General features: G+C 56.4%; 1 protein-coding gene across 47 annotated transcripts in view; it reads left to right on the top strand.

The window, feature by feature from the left end:
* The first annotated feature begins 2,659 nt into the window (after positions 1-2,659).
* Positions 2,660-21,763, top strand: part of NCOR2 (nuclear receptor corepressor 2) — a 241,692-nt gene continuing 222,588 nt past the window's right edge. For 41 of the 47 annotated variants that reach the window (XM_055096339.2, XM_063593199.1, XM_055096340.2 and 38 more), the window contains exon 1: positions 2,713-2,965. The gene's annotated coding sequence lies outside the window, so the exon portion shown is untranslated. Of the gene's footprint in view, positions 2,966-3,669; positions 4,066-21,763 lie in introns of those variants that run through there. The other 6 variants (XM_057299563.2, XM_057299562.2, XM_034934806.4 and 3 more) reach the window with 4 other exon arrangements.

The following is a 21,763-nucleotide window of genomic DNA, read 5'->3' as shown; positions in this document are numbered from 1 at the left end:
AGTCTTTAGGAAGGAATGGTTGAAAGATTGGGCCGGAGATGGTAGAGACAAAGCCCAAGGGGCAGAATTTGGCGCCAACTGGACGGGAGCCCCCTGGATGTATATACAGCATGCTCCAGCCAGCTGCAGCCTGGCCTGGGACACATACAACATGCTTCCCAGTGTCCCTGGTGACTTCCCAACTGAGTCTCCCTCTCCCTTCCTGTAAAATGGGTATGTTGAAAGTCTTTCCCTCACAAAGGCAATTGAGATGTTTGGGAAGCTCTTAGCTGTTACTGTTACTAACTCACAGTCCAGGGGACCCCCCCGGGAAGGCTGTTTGTGTGCAGTGTTCTTTGGCCGCTTTTTAAAGGTGCTGTTCCCATTAGTTGCTCATGGACTGTCACTCAGAGCCCAGTAGAAACAGAGTAGCAAACTAGGGTGCCGGTCTGCGATTGGGGGAAGGGGCGGGCTCAGCTGAGACCTCCCCAGAGTCCAGATTTCCAGCACTCATTTGGAATCACGGGCTGCTGCTGGAGGCTGGCAAGTCGGGTTCTTCATCTCTCCAGGCCTGTTTCCCTACTTGTGACCAGGACCCTTGCTTCCCCCAGGGTAAGTGCTCACTCAGTGCTGGTGTTACTCCCCGCCGTCTGTGAGGGTGAGATTAATAACCCAATTCAGCCAGGAAACAGGAGCAGACGGGAAGGGGCCAATCCCTTTCGGGATAAACGCTGCCCTTCTCCTGGCCTCAGTCTTGCCATCTGTGACATGGTCGGGCCAGAGGCCATTGGCGCTTGAGTTGATAAGGCTTCCTGTGAGGGGTTTCTAGGTGACGCTTGGGACATTACAAAGCTGACAGACCCCCTGCTTTCCCCGCTCCTAAGCCTGCAGGGAGCCCTCGAGGGCAGAAGCTGGGAGAACCCCTGAAGACACCCCAAATGTCCCTCCTCCAGCTTCAAATAGAGCTGAATCTCATGGAAATGCAAATTCCCAGAGGGTTTTCAGGTGACAGAGGAGGGCTGCCAGGCGGCCTGGGGCTGGCAGAGGAGCTCCCCCGCCCCCGCTTCCCTCTCCAAGACCCTTGGTGGGGGAGGTGGGGGATCAGGCCTTCCTTCTGCGGCTCCAGCTTTTTGCCTGTGGATTCGGACCGACTGGCTGGGCAGAACTGGAGCTGGTCGGGCCCAAACAAGGAGGTGGGGGGGGCACTGACCTATGACCCCTCCTGTTTCAGTCTGCAAACTGCTCCCCTCCACACCCACTTCCCTTTTGCCAGACATTGTCAGCCCCAGAGGCTCCCGCCAGCCCCCCAAAAGCTCATAATTAAAAGCCCGAGGGGGCAGAGAAGGACCTGGCTGCAGGGGAGCCCGGCAACCCCAGCATCCTGGCGGAGGCGGGAGGCCCGCCGGCCTCTGGAAACCACGCGGCTGCCTCCCCACCGCAGCCATTCCCCGCTCTCCCTGGGGGTTCTCAGATGTTGCCAGATGGCAGAACTGAATCTGCTGAGACGTCACTCCAAAAAAGGAAAGTTGAACTGAAAAAAAAAAAAAATTCAAACTCTCCAACATCTTAGGAGAAAGCAGAAGAGGAGGGAGGGAGGGAGGCTCCAGGCCCGGGGCTCCCAGTGCCCTCTGCTGTTCAAAGAGATCGCCCCTGGTTGGAGAGGGCAAACCTGGAGGGGGTGGGAGGAGGGGGTAAATGAGGACACTGGGTTGTCAGGGCGGCCAGCGGGGCCAGGTTCCTGCTGGAGCGGAGAGTGTCTGCCTGTGCGTGGGGGAGCGAGCACATGTGTGCCGTCTGTGACTGCGTGCTTGTGCAGGCCGGGCGTGTGTGGCTCCCAGGGTCACGCTCTGGGATGTGTGTGTCTGTGTGTGTGTGGGGCGGGGGGCGGGGGGATACAGGCTCGTTGCATTGTCTCCGCATTTGTGTCCCTGAATGTCCCCAAGTGGGACTTCACTCAACACATTCGTGAGTCCCTACTGCGATAGGGCAGTGAACAAAATAGAAATCTCTGCCCTCAGGAAACTGGCATTCTAGCGTCTGTGTCCTCCGGGGTGCTGTGAACTCGCGTGGGTGTCCCAGTATTTGTCTGTGTGAGATCTGATATCTCCGGTCCGTGGTGGGTGGTGAGTCTGCAGTGTGTTCGCCCGGGCTGGGTCTCGGGTCTGGGGAGGCCCAGCGTGTTCCTGCCTGGAGAGGGCTCTGCGCTACTGTCTGCTCCCGTCCCCAAGTGCCCCACTGTGCGTGCTCCTAAAAGGCCCTGTGTAGGGCCCTCCCTGCGCGCCCCCTCCCCATCCAGCGGCCACTCCAGAGTTATAATTTAATAGCTGAAACGCGATTCCAGTGAGGTACTGGGGCTGGAGAGGAGGAGGAGGGCCCCCGGGCCCGCAGGAGAAGAGGGAGGGGAAGGCTGGGAGGCGCTTCCCCCCTCCTTCCTCCTCGGGGAGCTGCCAAAAAGAAACTCGGCGTCGCGCCCAAGTGTGTGCGTCCGTGTCTGTGTGTGTGGCGGCGTGCGCGCGCGAGTGGGGACGCGCAGGGCCTGGAGAGGCGGCGCGGGCCCTTTAAGGAGCCAGAGGGGGCCGGGCCGGGGCGCGTCGCTGCGGGCGGGGAGCCGGGAGCAGGGAGGCCGAGCCACCGCCTCCCGGGCTCCCGCCCCGCCCCCTCCTCCCCCTCCCGCCGCCGCCGCCACCGCCGCCGCGGCCGCCGGGGAGCGCGGAGCCGCGGGCAGGCCGGGCCGCACCGGAGCCCCGCGTCCGCCGGCGCCCCGCCCGAGCCCTGCGCCCGCACCCTGCGCTCCGCGATGCGCGCCAACTTGCGGGCCGGCGACCCAGGGCCGGCGCCCTAGGAGGCGGCGGCGGGAGGATCGCGTCCCGACCCCAGGCCGGGCCTGCTGCGCGCCCCCAGCCCGATCGGCACCGCCACTTGCCTGAGCGCCCCGGCGGCCCGAGCGCGCCCCAAGCCCGGGCGCCACCGCTGCCACCTCCGCGAGGTGAGTTGGGGCCGAGGGTCCCCGCGGAGGGCGGGGGGAGGCGCGGAGCGCGCTTCCGGGGGATCCGGGGAGGATCGGGCGGCGCACGCGGCGGAGTTGGCGGGGCCCCTGCACTCCCGAGTTGGCGCTCTCGGGGGGTGGCCTGCTGGGGAGCGAGGCGCCTCGCCGACACTGCGGCCCGCGTGCTCGGGGGCGCCGGGGAACTTAGGGGAACTCCAGCTCCCTAGCGAGGGGGCGGGAAGGAGGGAAGTGGCGTTGGGGTGGGCGGGGGGCGCGCTGGAAATGCACAGAGCGGCCCCCCACAGTGTGCGCCGGCTCTGGGGACTTGGCCGCCAGGCGTCCCTTGTCCCCGGTGCAGCCCCGGACCTGGGGGGGCGACACTGCGCCTTGTTTTCCATCGGGCAGCGCGGGTTTGAAAGCCCTTGGAGATGGTACCCCTAGCTCCCTGGCCTGGCTGTTGTGGAGGGGCGCATGAGGGTCTCTCACCAGCCGAGGGGGAGAGCCAGCCTTGTCCCTCCTGGGCGTGGGGCCACGGGGCGCTGGGCGGGGTCCCTCGGGAGAGTCGCCCCTGGTCCCCCTCCCCCGCGGGCCGGTGTTCCTGGTGTCTGGGCCTGCCTCCCGTGGCTGGTGACGTCTCATTGGGCCGCCTCCTAGTCCCTCCCCCGGGCTGTGCGGATACTTGGGATGCCACTACTTTGCGAAGTTGGAATTCAGAGCTGATCCCACTTGGGCACGACTGGGAAGACCCAGGCCCTTGTCTAGAGGGCAGCTTCCTCAGAGGCCTGCGGGGAGTGAGGGCACCCGTGGGGTACGCCCTCCCCGCCCCAGACACTTGCAGGAGGAGCAAGCCGAGGGCGGGAGGGCACGGCGGGCGGGAGGGAGAGACACGCTGTACCTGGGAGCTGCTGTCGCCCGGGCCCAATTAGCGTGGGGCGCCCGGCGTTATTTTTACATTGTAGGTTTATTTTTTTGGAAGCGAGTGTCCTCCCGCCGCCTGTCGCGCGCTCCGGCTCTCCGAGGGTCTGGTGCAGGCAGCGGGGGCGGATCTGTTCTGTCGGCTCAGCCTCCTCCCTTCCTCCCCCTCCTCCTCTCCCCCGTTGGTGAGAACTGGTTTTATTATGATTATTATTATTTTTCCCTTTTTGCAGATTTGGAGGAAGGATGTGTGAGGGAGGGAAGAGGGGAGGAGGGGATAAGGGGAGGACCCTGTGGGCGGGGTGGGGGAGTTCTGGGCGCGTTGGGATGTGTTACCGGTGGCCTTGACTTTGCCCCTTTTCAGCCAGATCTGGGTCCCTGCGGCAGCTTTGATATAAGGGGCTCTCCGGGCCAGACTGCGCCGGGAGGGCGACCCGGGGCAGGCTGTGTACCTCGTGGGTGGCCTCTTTGGGGGTGCTGAGGAGGGGCCGAGAAATGGCAAGCAGCAGTGAGGTGGGATGGCCCACTCTGCACCTCAGCTCCTGGGGTTTGAATCTGACCTTTGCCACTTTCCTGGCAGTGTGACCCTGGACAGATGCTTAACTTCTCTGTGCCTGTCAGGTTTCCCATCTGCAAAATGAGGGTCAAAATGGTACTGAGTTCACAGAGTGGTTGTGAGAGCTGACCGTCCGGCCATAAGAATCCCTCGGTACTTGTATGTGTTACTATGACTACTGTGTCGGTATTATTATTCCTGGGTTCTAAGATTGGGCCTTTAATCCAACGTGGTCTGGAAGCCCTGTGAAAAGGGGCCACCTTACCTTTGCCTGGGGGTGGACAGTGGGGGGATCTGGGGGAGGGAGGGGGCCTTTTCCCACTCCCCTCTGCTTGTCCGGAGAGGATGGAGAAGGGCAGGTGCCCCCGCCCATTGAACAGATGCAAAGACTGAGTCAGGCCCAGCAGAGCAATGAAGGGGGGGGGGGGGGTGGAGCCAGCGGTGACTGGCGAGTCGGCAGCGCGGCTGCCAGGGCATCCCGGGCTCTGTCTGGCTTCCCTGAGCCGCCTGCCATGTCCCTGCTTGGAAATTCACTGCTGCCACCGCCAGCGGGTGCCGGGGGAGTCTGTGGTGCCGGTGCCCAGACATGGGGGCGGGAGCGCAGCAGGCCCCAGCCCTGGCCTCTTCCCACTGAGCTATTTACGCTGCTGGGGATCAATACTATTGATAAATCCATGTAAATGGTAATGTGGCTGTCAGGCCCTGGTAAGGGATGGAGAGCCCTCCTGGGGCTGCGCTCTCCTCCTCCCCCTCTCGGAGAGGGTTTGGTTACGTGGGAAGGATTTATTTGGCATAATCTGTTCTTTTTCCCCAATTAATAATACTCATGCCACCTCCTAAAGATTTCCCAGAGCTCTGCAAACACGAATTTACTGCATGGAAGCCCTGGGCTGGGGACGGCTTGATTGTTCTCGGGGCCTGGGGGTGGGGGGCAGGGGGCGCTGGCAGCGCAGACACCCACCGAGGGAGTTGGAAGGCAGCCCCAGGAGTCCTGGCCCCCAGCGTCTGCCATTCATGCTGGATGTGGAGGCTGCCTGGCCCCGTTTCCCCCTGGCTGAGAGGGGGCGCATTCATAGTTCTGTGTTCCCAACCCCCATCTGAGAGTGTGGGTGGAGAAGTTGGTGCTTCACTCGGAGATGGGAGGCGGGGGTGGTACCTACGCAGAACCCAGCCGGAGGGTTCTCCTGGGGTCCTGTCTGTGGGAAGGGAGATTTTAAGGCAGAGGAGACAGGCTCTCAGCCCCTCCTCCTGCCGCTGTCTGAACTGAAAAGCCCCACAAATGCTGCCTCTGACCGTGGGCCGGGGGTGGGGTGGCGGGGGTTGAGAGCTTTTATTTGTGTGTGTGTGTTTTCCCTTCCCTGTTTCCTCTTCACATCTCAAACGCTAAACAGCAGCCTCCCCAGGTGACACTTCTGAGACTGGGGAACTGCCGGTGGGAGCTGGTAACTCCTGCCTGAGGTGCCCAGGGGAGGGGCAAGGAGGGCCCCAAGCTTGGGCTGCTGCCTGGGGAGAGCCAGGTTTTTTAGGCCCAGGCCAAGGGTGACAGAAGGTCTGTGTCCCTAGGTGGGTGCGTGTGGTCCCCAGGGAAGTGATGCTTGGGAAAGGCCAGCTGGGCATCTTTTGAGGGAGCTTGGAGCCAGGGAACTGACTTTACAACCCATCCGGCGAACTCTCAGCCTCCATGCTGGGAAAGGCTGTGGATCATACAATAGTAATAAGAACCAACACCTACTGTGTGCCAGGAACTGTGCTCTACGCAAATCTGCTTGTTTACTCTTCATAACGCCTCTATGAGTTGGTGCTTTTATTATCTTATTTTATAGATGGTGAACTTGAGGCACAGAGAGGTTAAGTAACTTGCCCAAGGTCACACAGCTTGGATGTGGAACTACGAATTAAGACCTGGGATTATTCACGGTCATGTTAGTGCAGCAGGCATTTACTGCAGACCTGCTTTGCAAAGCTGCCGTAGAGGATATGAAGAAAGAAATGATGTTTCTTCTTTGAGCAGCACCTACGGATCTTTGCCCCAGGTGGGGCAGGAGACTGAGAACTCATTCTCCCCAGGGTTTAGGGAGAAGGATAGGGCCTGGCATTTCTTTGAGGTCTCATTTTATCTTAAACATTCATGCAAATTTGGCATTCGCCTTGGCGACACTGCTGTGTTTGTTTTGAAATGAAAACATGGTTTTGAATTATTTAGCATGGTGCTCCAGAAAGCTGCAGCGGCAGAGTTCTGTGGCCTGGAGTGCCCATAGGCTGGGCGTGTTGCCCTCGGGTACTGTGTAGCCGGAGGGCTTCTGCTCAGTGAGGCCCTGGGGCAGATGGCGGCTTCATTCCCATTTTACAGATGAGGGCACAGGTCCAGGCTCGCCTGAGGTTGCACAGCGGAGGGACCTGTGCTTATGATGAATGAACTTAGCATCATTGTTATTATCATGTCTATTTTGGAGCGGAGTGAGGCTTCTGAGCCTGGACACTTCCACACTGCCCTGCCCACTTGGCTCCAGCTAGCCTTGAGGAAGGAGCTTTTGGTTTATAAATCTAGAGAGAATTGTCCTAACCAGATATTAGAGGACAATCTCGGAGTGTTTCATCTGCCATCCCCGAGAGAGCCGCCGATTTAGCATTGGAAGTTCCAGCTTGGCCATTTACAAGCAGTGGGCCCAAGTGAGTGCCCCTTGCTCTCAGGGTTTGGGTGCCCTCATCTGCAAAATGGGCACATTGCCGGCCACCTGTGCCATACTGGAGAGCCTTTAGGGGCAAAGGGCATGAATATTGGGTTTGCTGTTCAGCTCTGCAGCTTCAAGCTGTGAATGAGTTACTTACCTATTGTGAGCCTCAGTTTGCTCATCTCTAAAATGGGGGTGCTGCTGCTGCTTCTGACTTTGTGGTTGTGAGATATAATGAGCTCCTGTGTGTCCTGCGACACACAGGAGCTGCAGTTTCCATTTTGGCTTATCCTGTTGGAGAGCAAAGACTTCGTTATAGAATTCCTTGTGTAAACCCGGGTCCTCACCTACAGGCTGCTCGGATATCAACCATTCCTCCCTCTTAAAAGCTGCTGGGAAAGATCCTCTAATGGACCCGTCTCTTTTCCAGAGCCCCAGGCTTTGGCTTGTTGCCCTTTGGAGACGGTGGGCTCCTTTCCCGTTGGTCGTTGGTGTTTCACAAATGTGCTCAGCTCCCTCCCTCTGCCCTTGACGGTTGAGGTTTTCCATTAGTCTTTAATCACTTAGTGTCTGTCAGGCACTTGGAGTGCTTGGAGGTCATGCGCAGCCCGGAGAGTGGGCGAAGGCTGTGGGGAGGACGGGGTGGGGGAGGCCCCCTGGGGGAGGGCTGAGCTTCCCCTCTGCTCCTGGTTTCTGAAAAAAGGAGCAGGGTTTGAATCGTGCTTCCATTTGTTAAGAACTTGAGTGAAGCCTCTGACCTTCTGGCCTTGGTTTCTTGATTCTTAAAAGGGAGGGAAAGAAAATAATGCCCGCCTTAGAGGGTAGCCTGAGACGGGCTGTCTGGGAACTCCTACGGTGATGGGAGATGATGGGGCTGCGCTGTCCCGTGCCTTAGCCACTAGGTGCCTGTCACTCGGGAGCACTTGAAAAGTGGGTCCCTGCCACTGAGCAGCTGAACTGGTCATTTTATTTAATTTTAATTTACTTAAATTTAAACAGCCACCTGTGGCTGTGGCTAATGGCTACTTAACCCGACGGCACAGGGTTGGGTGATGAAATCATATTCTGTGTTTCGGAGCAGGGCCTGGGCTCTTGGTATCTGATTCCTTCCCCAATGCCCCACCTGCACCCCAACTTTTTTTCTGAGGTAGGGTCTTGCTCTGTCACCAAGGCTGGAGTGCAGTGGTACCATCACAGCTCATTACAGCCATGAACTCCTGGGCTCAAATTAACCTCCCGCCTCAGCCTCCCAAATAGCTGAGACGACAGGTGTACACCACCATGACTGGCTAATTTTAAAATTTTTTGTAGAGATGGCGTCTCTCTATGTTGCCCAGGCTGCTCTTGAACTCCTGGGCTCAAGTGATCCTCCCGCCTCAGCCTCCCAAAGCACTGTGATTCTAGGCGTGAGCCACTGCGTCTGGCCTGATTTTTTTCCCTTTTCATGCGTGTTTTCTCTGCGTGGTGCCATCCTGGAGGGTCTTCCCCTTTCAGCGGTCCTTTTTCCCAAACCTAGCCTGGTGTGCTCTCTGGGCTGGTCCGTTCTCCCTGCCGTCTGTCTCCCTCCTCTTCCCACATCTCACTCTCTCTTCCCCGACTTCCTCTCCCACCAGCCTCTGGGGTAGCGCTGTCCAATAGAACTTTCTGAAGTGGTGAGAATGTTCTAGATATGCTAGTACCATAACCAAGAGCCACGTGGGGCATTGGGTTTTAAAACTGCCCAAAGCTGTTGGGGGAGTCTCCTTCCATTCTGGCCCTCCTGGTTTCTGTTCCCCAAGGCAGTCACGGCTTGAAGTGAGGCCAGTGCCACAACCGGGGGATGAAATTTTAGTTTTTACTTTTAATAAATTTGAGTAGCCACTTGTGGCTGGTGGCCACTGACCCTACGGGGCAGTGCAGCCATAGTGACTCCTACTATACGGAGCCCGTCTTCCCACATCCTTCCTTAGCTGTCACTTCTCCTGGAGCAGGAGACAGCTCCAGGTCCCTGCGAAGTGTGGGCAGTTCTTACCTCCTGGGGCTGAGCTCATGTGGAAAAACCTTTGTGCAGGTTCATGGGGGCTGACCCAGCCGGACCCGGAGGAATCCTAGGTTAGCACCCTTGTTGGTATCTGTCTGCACAAGCAGATACCTGCAGAAGACACCTATCTGCTTTCTCTAAGTGGGATCATACTTATTTTGTTATGATATGACTTAATACATCATGGACTTCTTTGATGAACATTTTTGGGGATAATGTTGCTTTTTATACTTCTTGGGGAGAATGTAGAAAAACAAAAAGTAATGCATTCAAAACTCTGCCAGTTGCTTTGGGCTTTATAAAAGCTTATTTTTTAAATGAAAGAAAATGCATTGACTTGTAAAAAAGAAAATTAACACATTGCGTAAAAGTCTCCCTCGGTTCCTGGCCTCCCAGTTTCTGTTCCCCGAGGCAGTCACAGCTTCCCGCGCCTGAGTTTCCTCCGAGATGCTCTTGGCATATGTCGGCCTTAAATGGACTGTATGTGTGCATTCCCTTTAAAAACAAACATGCAAGTGGTATCACGCCATATATTCAGGTTTGATTTTCGCCGTCATAGTCACATCCTACGTGATAATATGATTCGGAGCCGACTGTGGAACGTAGAAAGCAAGAGTTGGCAAACTATGGCCCTTGGGCCAAATCCGGCCAGCCCACCACCTGTTTCTGTATGGTGCACAAGCTGAGAATGGTTTCTCCATTTTTTAATGGTTGAAAAAAATCGAAAGAAGAATAATATTTTATGACATGTGAAATCATATGAAATGCAAATTTCGGTGTCCATAAATAAAGTTTTGTTGGAATGCAGCCACGCTCACTCATTTACATGTTGTCTGTGGCTGCTTTTGGGTACAGCGTTTGCAAAGTTGAGTAGTTGTGACAGAGGCTGGAAGGCCTACAGAGCCTAAAATATTTACTCTCTGGCCCTTTACAGAAGATATTTGCTGATCCCTAATATACTACCTCACTGTTTTGAACCTCAGTGTAGCCTTGCACGGTTTCCCTGTTGAGGAAACTGCGGCCCAGAGAGGGGTGTGAGTTTGAAGGTCATTCCAGGTAGGCCCTAAAACCCCTCCTTCTAGCCTGGGCTCCTGTTCTTGCTGAGTTACGCTGATGCTCATGGTTATAATTTGCTGTTGTAGAATGCAGTAGGAAAGAGGGGATGGTTAAGGCAGCAAGCACTTGGCCTGATTTTTGGCACAATTTTTTGGCCTCTTAATTGATGACTTTAGAGTGGTATATAGTTGCTGTAGCACCTACTCTGTGGCACTGCATCGTTTTCACAATTTTCCAAAGCCGTAATCCATCTTGTTTCCCTCTTTGCTTTGGCTACTAGGAAGCTCAGAGCCAAATTTTGCAGCCTGCTTTCTGCAATCACTGGTTTATGTTTTGGCTTTATCTACTTCATCCTGATTTTGGATTTGTTTGTCTCTCATTTTTTTTCCCTTTGCCCTGAGCTTGCTCTCTGATTTTTATCTTACCTTACACATTCCTGAGAGTTGTCTCAGTTCTTGAGGGGCAGAATGGATCAGGCAGGAGCCAAGCAAAGGAAAACACTTGCTGCAAGATGCTTTCATGCACCATCCCCTGCACCAGCATTCCATAGGAGGAAACCAAAGGCTGGCCCTGTGGAGTGTCTTAACCAAGGTCAGACCCTGGGTGAGAACTGAGCACGGTTTTGGGGTCCGACTTGGGAAGATGACAGTGAGTGACTTGGATGGTGAAAGATGTCCCATTTGAGAACCGGATGGGGCCCTCGAGAACTGCTTGGCCTGAGGGAATGCCCTGGAGGTGGGGGGCTCAGCACTGTGGTACCCGGAGACATCGGGATTGTTTTGGAGGCAATATTGCAAGTGCGTCTGAAGCCAAGGGACCTCTGGGCCATCTGGTTCCAACCTGGACTTGTGGCTGATGCTTCAGGTCCCCCGCTTCTCCTGCTGGCCTTTCTTTGCATCTGGAAAGGAAGTGGGGGGAAAGGTAAGTCAAAGGGTGGGCTGTTGGAGGTGGAATTGGACCAGACCCGGGTGACCAGTCACCACTGGCCTGCATGTGTCTGTGCGTATGTGCCTGCAGGCCGGGTGGCTCCTGGGGGTCAGTCTTTTCTGGGGTCCGGAGGCCCTCTCCGCCTCTTGTCTGCCAGGGTTCACTTGGTTTTCCGTGGCCTATATTTGCATTTTAGGGCTGATGAGTGGATCTGGGGGGACCCACAGGTCTGAGTGACATGGCCTTGGGCAATAATAAAGGCTCCACGCGGAGTTCCTCAGTTTGCCTGGCGGTGAAATGGGGTGATGAGTGACACGTGGCTCACAGGCTGTGAAGTGAAGGGCATTCAGGGGCCCGTTGGGGTGCAATTGTCCCTGCAGACCTTGTCGTAGCCCCTCTCCCTCCTGACTGTGACTCGTGGGCCCACGGCACTGACCCCAGGGTCAGGGAGGTGGACCCAGCAGTCTCCTTGCCATTGCTCAGGGATGTCCCAAAGGGACCTTGGATCCCACCTATGCAAAAGTGGACCATTGACCCCCGCATCCCCCAGGCCCCTGTTCTGGGTGTCCTTCTGGAATGAGAGACATGGTCCCAGCCACCTCTCGACAGCCCACCTGGGACTGCAGCCGCCTCCTGCCTGCTCTCTGGCTGTCATCCTGTACCCACCATCCCCTCTCTGCAGGCAGCCCAGTGGAGCCACAGCAGCTAGAGTGACTTGACCTCATCAGCCTGCAGGGCTTCCCACCATTTCTTGAACAAAAATCAGAATCCTTCTTACCGCCAAGGAGGCCTGCACGCCCCCCATCTGCCCACCTGTGGCTTCCCCTTGGCCCACTCCCCACAATTCTGTGGTGGGGCTGGGGAGACCTTGGGCCAGGTCTGGAGGCGGGGTGGGTGGGAGAGTTGATTTTTCTTTGTGACCCAGGGGATCTGTCTGGGGATGCTCTTAAGTCATTAGTCCCAGAAGCCCAGACTCTGTTTGTCCTCACATTGAACTCTGCGGTACCTGCTGAGACCATCAGGGAGCATGGGCCCCAGTGTGGCTATAGTGTCTCGGTGACCATGGGAACCTGCCTGGTGCCAGCCCTGCTCCTGAAGCTAAAGAGGAGAGCCTGCCGGGTGGGGTTGGGGCCGGATGCAGCTCCAGGCCCTGGCCTGGGCTTTTCCCTAGGCTGGGCCAGGCCTGTCAGCATGGGGGCCTGCAGGGGATGTCGCCCTCTGGAGCCTGGCAGGAGTCAGGGGGCCTTTCCTGGGTCCTGGGGGCTTGGCCAGGTCCACAGGGTCAGGATTTGCGAGGAATTCTGTGTGGTGGTGGCTCCTGGGTGATGCCCACTGCTGGGTAAACCAGGGGAGGAAGGCAAGCGGGAGAAGTTGGGAGACACCTGCTTTAACCTGCCATCCCGCCCACCCACGCCATCTGCCACCCTCCTGGATATTTTTATTTTCGCATCCTCTGCCACTATCGTCCCCTGGCCTAGGCTGCTGCATGTTGTTGGACGGTGCCTGTGCCACCTTCCCACCCATTCACGTCCCTCCTGGAACCTCAGGCTGTGACCTTACTTGGAAACAAGGTCTTTGTGGATGCGTTTAATTAAGAGGTCATCCCGGAGCAGGGTGGGCCCTAAATCCAGTGGCCCGTGTCCTTAGAAGAGGACAAAAAGACACAGAGGAGAAGGCCGTGCGATAATGGAGGCAGAGGCTGGAGCGATGTGGCTGGAAGCCAAGAAGTGCCAGGGACTGCTGGGAGGAAGGCTCAGGACAGACTCCCCTGCAGAGCCTCCAGAAGGAACCACCCCTGCCAACACCTTGATTTTGAACCTCTGGCCTCCCGAACTGTGACAAAGTAACAGTGGGTTGTTTTAAGTCCCCGGCGTGTGGAGCTTTGTTTACAGCAGTTCTAGGAAGGGAACACAGCTCCCATCACAGCTGGCTCTTCACTGGTCACCCTGAGACCCATCCCCCACGTGGCAGCCAGGGGGAGGCCTGTAAAACCCAGGGCAGGACAGTCCCGCTGCTGCTCCGAAAGCTGATTCCCTACCTGGGCTGTGAGGCTCTACCCTCTGCCCCGGCGTGGGCCGTCCTCTGCGACCTGCTCCCCTTGCCCGCTCTGTCTCAGCCACACCAGCCTCACTGTTTCTCCTGAAATGCACCAGGCAGCTTCCGCCACGGGGCCTTTGCACTCACCCTGCTGGAGCACTCTTCCCTGGTATCCGCAGGCCTCGTCTCATTCCTTTGCCATTTTTCTCGGATTTTTTTTTTTTTTTTTTTGAGACAAAGAGTCTTGCTCTGTTGCCCAGGCTGGAAGTACAGTGGCGTGATCTCCATGCACTGCAACCTCTGCCTCCTGAGTTAAAGCGATTCTCCTGCCTCAGCCTCCTGAGTAACTGGGACTATAGGCGCACATGGCTAATTTTTGTATTATTAGTAGAGATGGGGTTTTGCCATGTTGGCCAGGCTGGTCTCAAACTCCTGACCTCAGGTGATCCACCTGCCTCGGCCTCCCAAAGTGCTGGGATTACAGGTGTGAGCCACCACGCCTGGCCTGATATTTTCATATTGAAAATTGCACCCTCCCCCCTCCCTCCCTCGGTTGTTTCCCAGTGTGCCACCTTCTGATAGATGATGGTTTCACACGTTTGTCATCTTGCTGTTGTCTGTCATCCCTGCGAGAATGGACGTTCCACAAGGGTGGAGACGTCTGTCTGTGTCCCAGGTTCTAGAGCAGTGCTGGGCACACCGTGGGTGCCTCGTAGATGTGTTGAGTGTTGGGCTCTGGCTGGGCATGGCCTTGCCTCGTGCCCTGGTGCCCGTTGGGAGTCCCAGGTTGTCCATCCATCCCTGTGCCTGACACCTGTACCCTCCCTCACCTGTGGCCCCCTCCTGCTCCCGCAGAGCCTCCAGGTCACTGAGCCTGTGGCCATTCCCTCTCTGTCCCTCCCTTGGTGGCCGTGACCATCCCTTGCTAGCACTGAGCTTGGCCTCTGAGCTCCACAGGTGAACATAAGCCCACAGAGAGGCCCAGAGTGGCCAGGGTGTGGGAGAACCACGTTTTGCCTAATTCAGCCTTCACGCCTCCATTTCACCATCTATAAAATGGGCATAATCAGATTCCTCGTCTCTCGAGGTTGTCTTGAGCGTTATGGGAGGTCCTACCTGAAGGTGCTTATTGCCTGACGCTGGGAGCACAGAGAAGCTTTCCATGTGGGCTGGGCCAGTGCTTACTGTTTTCACTTTGCCGTGTGGGTGTTCCCTTTGCCAATTTTTGGAGGAAGTTGGGGCATCACAACCAGGCGACCCCAGGGACCGGTGAGGGACTTTAAACCCGAGTTCCCATGGATGGGTGGCCCGAGACGGATCCTTCCTGGCCCTTGCTCCTCTCCCCAAGGAACCAAGTTCTGGGGGATCCAAACCCACTGCAGCTTTCTGGGCGGATTCCCGGGGCCAGCAAGACTTGTCTGCTGTTTGGCAAGATAGGAGACCCTGGTGAACTCTGGGAACGGTGGGGGGCCCCTCTGTGTTTCTTCAGCAGAGTTGTTTCTGTCACTTTGTGCTCGTTTCCGCATCTGTAGAATGGGGGTAACTGCAGTCCCTGGTGCGTAGGGGAGTGGACGCCTGGGGGGACTGCTGTGGCGATGACACCCGTGCATGTATACATCCTGTGGACATTGTCACAGCTGTCTGTGCCCTGGGGCTGGGTCGGGATGCCCCCGTGCCTGCCACTTGCTCGGGTTCCCTGGGCTTTGTGAGCTGTGCACACACTGGAGGGTATAGTAGGGAGAGCTGCTTCTGCAGGTGTCCTGGTGCAGGGGTGCCCCCTGCCCCAGCGTTGCTGTCTGGTGTCTGAGCAGGGAGGGGCAGAGGTGAGGGTGCTCCAGAGAGGGCCCTGAGCTGGTAGGATGCAGGCAAGCTCGCTTGGCACCACATGGGTTAGCTCATCTAAGCTTCACAATAACCCGGTGTGGCCAGAACTATTAGTTTCCCTGTTTACAGATGGGGACACTGAGGCACAGAGTGGTGATATCATTGGCTCAGGACACACAGCTCCTAAGCTCCTTGCTTGGTGGGCAGCTGTCATGGGCAGGGCCCATTGTGTGCTTTCATCCCTTTCCCCTGGACTGTGGTCCTCAGGAGTGACCAGGGACAGTCCTGGGTCCACCACGTGCCCAATCCTGGACATCAAAGCCCACGTCTCTGCCCTGACCCAGCCCATTCCCCTCTGGGTCACCCTCGAAGGCTCCCAGGCTGCGGCCAGCTCTGCTGTGCAGGAAGCTGACCCTGTCTGTCTTGGCTTCTCCCTGCTCAGCTATAAATAGCAGCTGTAGCGGCGGGCAGGAAGCTGCATCTCCCGGCACCTGGGCCCTGGGCGCTGCCCCCTTGCCGCAGCGGCACCTCCCGGAACTGTGCGGCCCTCAGTGGGAACGTGGTGGTGGAAGCGTGCTGCGCATCGGGTGTGCGCTCTCTGGTTTGCTGTGTGACCTTCAGGCTCTCGCTGCCCTCTCTGTGTCACAGCCCCCGTCCGTGGGTCCAGGCCGCCTCTGTGCTCGCGGTGCTGTAAGGAGTGCCTTTGGGTGCTTGGAGGTGTGGAGGGCGCAGCATGAGGTTTGACATTGAGAAGGGGGCGCCTGGCTTTTGCCTTGGAGAGAGGGGAGTTGAGTGGGAGGGGGCACCGAGGGAACCTGGGGAGGGGAGCTTCCCAGAGGAGATATTCCCTGTCTGGATGCCCAGCTGGGTGGTGGGATGCTGGAGGGCCATGACGATGTGGAACTGCCTGGAGGGCCCCAGACTGGGAGGTGGGCCATGGGGAGGGCACGGGGCCTTGGACACCCATCCCCACTGCCGGATTGCTGTGTGATTTTTTGCACAGCGTCTCTGGGACCTGTGAAATGGGAGTGATGCCACCTCGCGGCACCTCTGGCAGGAAAGAGACGCAAAAGGGCTTTGAAGCAAGGAAGGCGTTTTGTCGTGCCCTCGGTCATCTTTAAGCATCAGGAGGGTTCACGCTGCTCACGCCATTATGTGCTTATGGGGCAGGGCTCACCCTGTTCCTTTTTGGCCTGCCCCGGGGCCCTGGCTCCTGAGTGGGGGTTTGTGAGAGCGTAGTCACCAGGAGCTGCGGGGGAGGGTGCTGACCATGCCAAGGACATCCTGAGCAGCTTTGGGTGGCCTCTGGTTCCCCAGCTCCCCCACTCCCCATTTTGAGGGACACCAGCTGCGGAGTGGGGGCGCATGCAGCTCGGGCTCTTGGACGTCTCCTCCCGTGGGTGCCCCGCAGCAGCTCAGCTGTACCCTGCAAAGCCTTCTGCAACCTGGCATGCAGGGACGTGAGGAAGCGTAGGTTTCAGCAGTGGGGGGATTTCTTATGGATCTTACTAGAGCATGGGCTGTACGATCGGGCCATTTGTGACTGGTCAGAAAAAAAACGTTGCTCAAAAGTATTGATAAGTTCTTTGTTGTTAATCTAGAGAGGGAAGTCTCTAGTGTTAGTCCACAGGGCTCTGTCTGATCACGTTTTCATCAGATGCTGGACTCTGCACTGCTGGGGACGTGTATTCACGTACAGGTGCTGGCACTGGTCATGCTCACCCATGCTGTGTAGCAGTGGAGAGACTGAGGCACGTGGACCCTGGGGAATCGCCTGTTGGGAGTTCAGAATCTGTGGGATGGGGCCTTGGGAGTTCCCTAGAGGCCTAAAGATTTTTGTTTTTGAAGCCTGTGTTAAGCTGAGTAATGGTCCCCCGCATGATGTCCTAATTCCCAGAAGCTGTGAATATATTATTTTATGCTGCAAAGGGGATTTAAGGTGGCAGATGGAATTAAGGCTGCTAACCAGCTGACCTTGAGTTGGGAGATTATCCTAGATTATCTGCCCGGGCTCGATATAATCACAGTGGTCTTTATAAGAAGGAGGCAGGAGGTCAGAGAGATTTGAAGATGCTGCGTTGCTGGCTTTGAGGTTGGAGAAGGGGCCATTAGCCAAGGAGTGCAGGCAGCCGCTAGAAGCCATAAAGGGTGATGGACAGGTTCTCCCCTAGAGTCTCCAGACTGGATGCAGCCTGCCGACACCTTGAATTTAGCTCTGTTAGATCCATTTCAGACCTTGGATCTCCAAAACTGTAAGGTAATAAACTTATGCTGGCTGGGCACGGTGGCTCACGCCTGTAATCCCCAGCGCTTTGTGAGGCCGAGGTGGGAGGATCGCTTGAGGCCAGGAGTTCAAGACCAGCCTGGGGAACACAGTGGGACCCCCTGTCTCTATAAAAAACACAGAAAACTAGCTGGGCATGGTACCTGTGGTCCCAGCTAATCAGGGGACTGAGATGGGAGGGTCACTTGAGCTCTGGAGTTGGAGGCTGCAGTGAGCTGTGATCATGCCACTGCACTCCAGCCCGGGTGACCAAGTGAGACCCTGTCTCAAAAAACCAAAAAACCTCCTAACCCCCCCAAAAAACTTGTGCTGTTTTAAGTCACCGAATTTGTGGTCATCGTTACAGAGGATGCTTGCTGCCCCCACAGAGCCTGTGATTTCCCTGTGAACCAGCAACCGGGAACAGGGCCGTGGGTGATGTGGTCATGGAGACAATGGCTGCGTTCCTACCATTGGTGACCTTGGAATTAAGTGACCCCTCAGTTTCTTGACCTTGACCTGGGGGCTGTGGCTGAAGAGCACAGAGTGAAGAGAGAAACCTGCAAACGGTAAAGGGCTGTGCTAGTGAAAAGCAAAATGTCAAAGAAACACACAGAGGCAGAGAGACATTTGTGCTTTCTTTATTCTTTTCTCTTCTTTAGTGGTTTTTTTTTGAGACAGGGTCTTGCTCTGTTGCCCAAGCTGGAGTCCAGCTCCATTCGCAGCTCACTGCAGCCTCGACCTCCCAGGCTCAAGCAATCCTCCCATCTCAGCCTCCTGAGTAGCTGGGACTACAGGCACATGTCACCATGCTCTGCTAATTGTTTTGATTTTTAGTAGAGATGAGGTGTCATTATGTTGCCCGGGCTGGTCTTGAACTCCTGAGCTCAGGAGATCCTCCTGCCTTGGCCTCCCAGAGTGCTGTGGTTACAGGTGTGAGCCACTGCACCCAGCCCCTTTTTACTTTTTCTTTTTTTTAAATCCCTTAAATCCAGTTGGAGTACCTGGTCCCAATGGTTGACCAGAAAAAAAATAAGTCCCCAGCATGTCCCATGACAAGCCACAGTTGATTGCTCCCGGCTGGGTCTCCCATGTGGGCTCTTGGAGCCGCAGCCTTTCCCAAGGGGCGGGTGTTCCGGATTCTCAGAACAGCAGGGCACATGCGGCTGCCTTCCAGCTTATTAAAAAGAGGAAGAAAACGGCCCGCGCCTCCTGCCCCCAGGCCTCTGGGCCTGCATGCAGAAACCTGAAGCCTACAATTAAGTGAAACTCAATCCTTAGTGGGGAGAGGTTCTCCTGGGCTGCTGGAAGAGACTCCAGGTCCCAGACCCCGAGGAGGACCACTGGCTTGTCACAGACTATGTGGGGTCTTGGGGGCAAAGAGGCGGCCAGGGGAGAGAGGAGAGAGGGAGACCAGGCCGGCCGAGCCTTAGCCCAGGACACCAAACTCGGGACTGTAAGCTAAGGTGGCTTTTGTTAAAAGAGAAAAAAATGACAGGTGACTTTCAAGTCACGGGAGCCCCCTTCCTGGAGGCCACCGCCTCTCACTGGGGCCTGGGCTTTTCCACGAGCCTCTGTGTATCGCTGCACGGCCTGGGAACCTGCCTTGTCTGTGGACACGTGGATCTGTGCGCGCTGCTCTCCTGTTTGCTACTGGGGGAGCCGTATGACTGCTAGTTTTGTAGGTCAAAAGTGGTCGAGTATTGACAGCTTTGTATATAATTCAGTGCAGTCGTTTTCTCGGCTAGACAAGCGGCAGATCTGAGTGGTTCCAGACACTGTGTTCTCATGCACCTTATCACATGACTCTGCCTCAGTTTCCTAATATGTAAAATGAGGACCTAAGCAGTCCTCACCTTCTAGGGTTGTTTTGAGAATTAGAAGGGTAATAGACACAGCATCCAGAACCGTGGCATTAGCTATCATTATTTTTATCTGTATGATTACAGGTTTTCACCATGTGCTGGTGCAAACCAGCTTTGATCCAGTTGGCTAATTTTAACTTCTTGTAGTATTTTGTCATGGGGATGTGACATGAGCTTGGTGTGTTTCCTGGAGAAAGCTACTTGGTGCTTGCCATGGGAAGGGGCTGCCGGGGACTTTCTAGAGAGCACCTCTGGGTGCCCGGGTGCTGTGGCCAGTGGATTTGCCAGCTCTGGGCTTCTCCTGGTGATGCCAGGGGTGCTCCACGGGGGCTTTGCTGGGTCAGCCCTCTCTCCATGGAGGTGTGGGCCCCCCTGCCAGGTCCTAGTGGAGCCACCCAGGGCCAGGCTGGGCATGTGGTTTGGCAGCTGCTTTACATAAAAGACTGTTTTTGGTTTTTGGAAGCAGAACAAATGTGTTCTCTATAAGCTGGAAAATCAGGAAGGAAAAGCTTGCACATAAAAAATACAACCACGTTCCTACCCCCCAGAGAGAGACTGCCAGCCTCCTGGCCAATGTAGTTTCTGATGAAAAGGAACAGAGCTGTCCTCCCCCCCCCCCCCCGTTCACCATCCTCCCCCTGTCAGTGGCTGCTGGGGGAAGGAGCTATGAAATATACAGATTGTGGAGCCCCCACTCTAGACCCAGTAGGTTAGACTCCTGAAGGATGGGGCAGGTATTTGGCAGCTGGGGTGGGGCTGTGAGTCAGTGGGACCTGGGTTCAGGTCCCGCCTCTGCCTTCCTTCCATTAGGTGGGGCAGGAAGCCTTGCCTCTCTGAGCCCCGTGACCTCGTCGTCTTGAATGTGTCCTGCAGGGAGGCCCTGCACACAGTAGGTGCCCAACTGACGCTCTCATGCATTTGGTAAGAACGGCAGGGTTCTCAGCCTGGGCACTGTTCGGGTTTTGGGGGGCTGGGTCATTCTCTGTTGCAGGGGCTGCTCTGGGCACTGCGGGATGCTTAGCAGCACCCCTGCTTCCACCCACCAGACCCCAGTAGCACCTCAGCCCCCTTTGCTACCGCCAGAAATGCCTCCAGACATTGCCTGCTGTCCTCTGGGGGTCACAGTCACTCCCGCCAGACCCGTGCGATACAGGATCTTAGAGAGGGACCTCAGGAGGGGAGAAAGGTCCTGCGAAGGAGTTTTCCTCGGAGCTTGCGCCCAGCATGTAGATTTTGTTCATTCACATACTTCCCATAAGTACCTAGCGTGTACTTCCCCTAGGCAGGCGTGACACTCTGCCCATCCACCCCTGCCTTCCCAGTGGGATAGGGTGGTGACTCAAGGCCCCGTTCCTGCCGCCCTCTCTCCCTCTGTGAAACGTGATAAGGTTATCTTGAGGGGTTGCTGGTAATATGGCGAGGCGCTCTGTCACCTTCAGGCGCGCTGTTTTCTTTCTGGGCCTCGGTTTCCCCATCTGGAGAAGGGTGTTCATAATAGCATTTACCTTCTGGGTTGCAGTGGGGAGTCAGGAGTCACTGTGGCTGTGATGATGAGCCCATGATGTGTGACCGCTTCTGTCCTGGGGCTCCCTCAGCCTGCTGTGCCCCGGCGCTGGGGCAGAAGCCCTTGGCACCTTCTCTGTGCCTGGCCTCGCGGGTGGGGGTTTCTACTGCAGGGGGCTCAGTTGCCTTCCTCCCCAGGCCCCCAAGGAGCCAGCTCAGCAGAGATCCCTAGGGGGATTAAGTGGGTTCATTTGATCCCGAACGTGAACCTGAGCAGGCGGCTTATCTCCTCAAAAGCCAGACGGGCAGTGGGCCACCCGGCCAAGCGGGGAGTGTGGGATTTTATCCTCCAGCCGCGGCCCTGCCCCTCCCACCGCCAGCCCCTCAGCTGCGTGCCTGCCTGTCTCAGTGCGGCACATGCCACGTGAATTCATCTGATCCTCTCGGTGATCTCGTGACCCAGCAACCATCATCATTGCCAGGCAAGCAACGAAGGCTCAGAGAGGTTAGCTCCCTGGCTCAGCGCCACACTGCATCCCAACCACCCTGACAATATTTACCCCATAGACTTGGAAAATCCCCTCTACTCCTGGGCAATGAAATTCCTCCTTAATACAGACTAGACTCGACACAGAATTAACAACAACAGCAAAAATCTGTGCAGTGCCCCAACCGTCGGGTAAGGGGAAGCAGGGAAACGAGAGGGAGGAGTGGCTGGCTCCCACTCAGAATGAGTAAGCATGGATTCGCAAGAAAGCAGATCAGAGCCCTGCAGTGCTCGGGGGAGAGGAGAGTGACATTTAAGAAACAGCTAGTATTTGGACTGGTTCTGGCAGGTTTTTTTGAATGGCCAGGTCATTTGAAAATTGTGTAGGGAGGGTGACTTTTATGGAGTGGGACTGTCCCAAAGGCCATGAGCCAGTCATGGGGCAGCCAAAAACATCCCTGGGGTGGGGATCCTGCCATGGAGACCCCCCGCCCCGCCCTAACAGCACAGAAAAAAATAACAGGAACAGTAAAGATAATATGCTGTTATTGTGAGATGGAATAATAATAAACAGTAACTATGTTTGGGGGGGAACAGCATTGCCATCGAGACCCTCTGTTTTCATATCAATAATAATGACAAAAAGAAAAGAATGGCAGACCAGGCACCATGA

Source organism: Pan paniscus, chromosome 10 (assembly GCF_029289425.2).
Source record: "Pan paniscus chromosome 10, NHGRI_mPanPan1-v2.0_pri, whole genome shotgun sequence".
Taxonomy (NCBI): Eukaryota; Metazoa; Chordata; class Mammalia; order Primates; family Hominidae; genus Pan; species Pan paniscus.
Note: the sequence above shows the minus strand (reverse complement) of the source record. Positions and strands in the feature narration are given on the sequence as shown.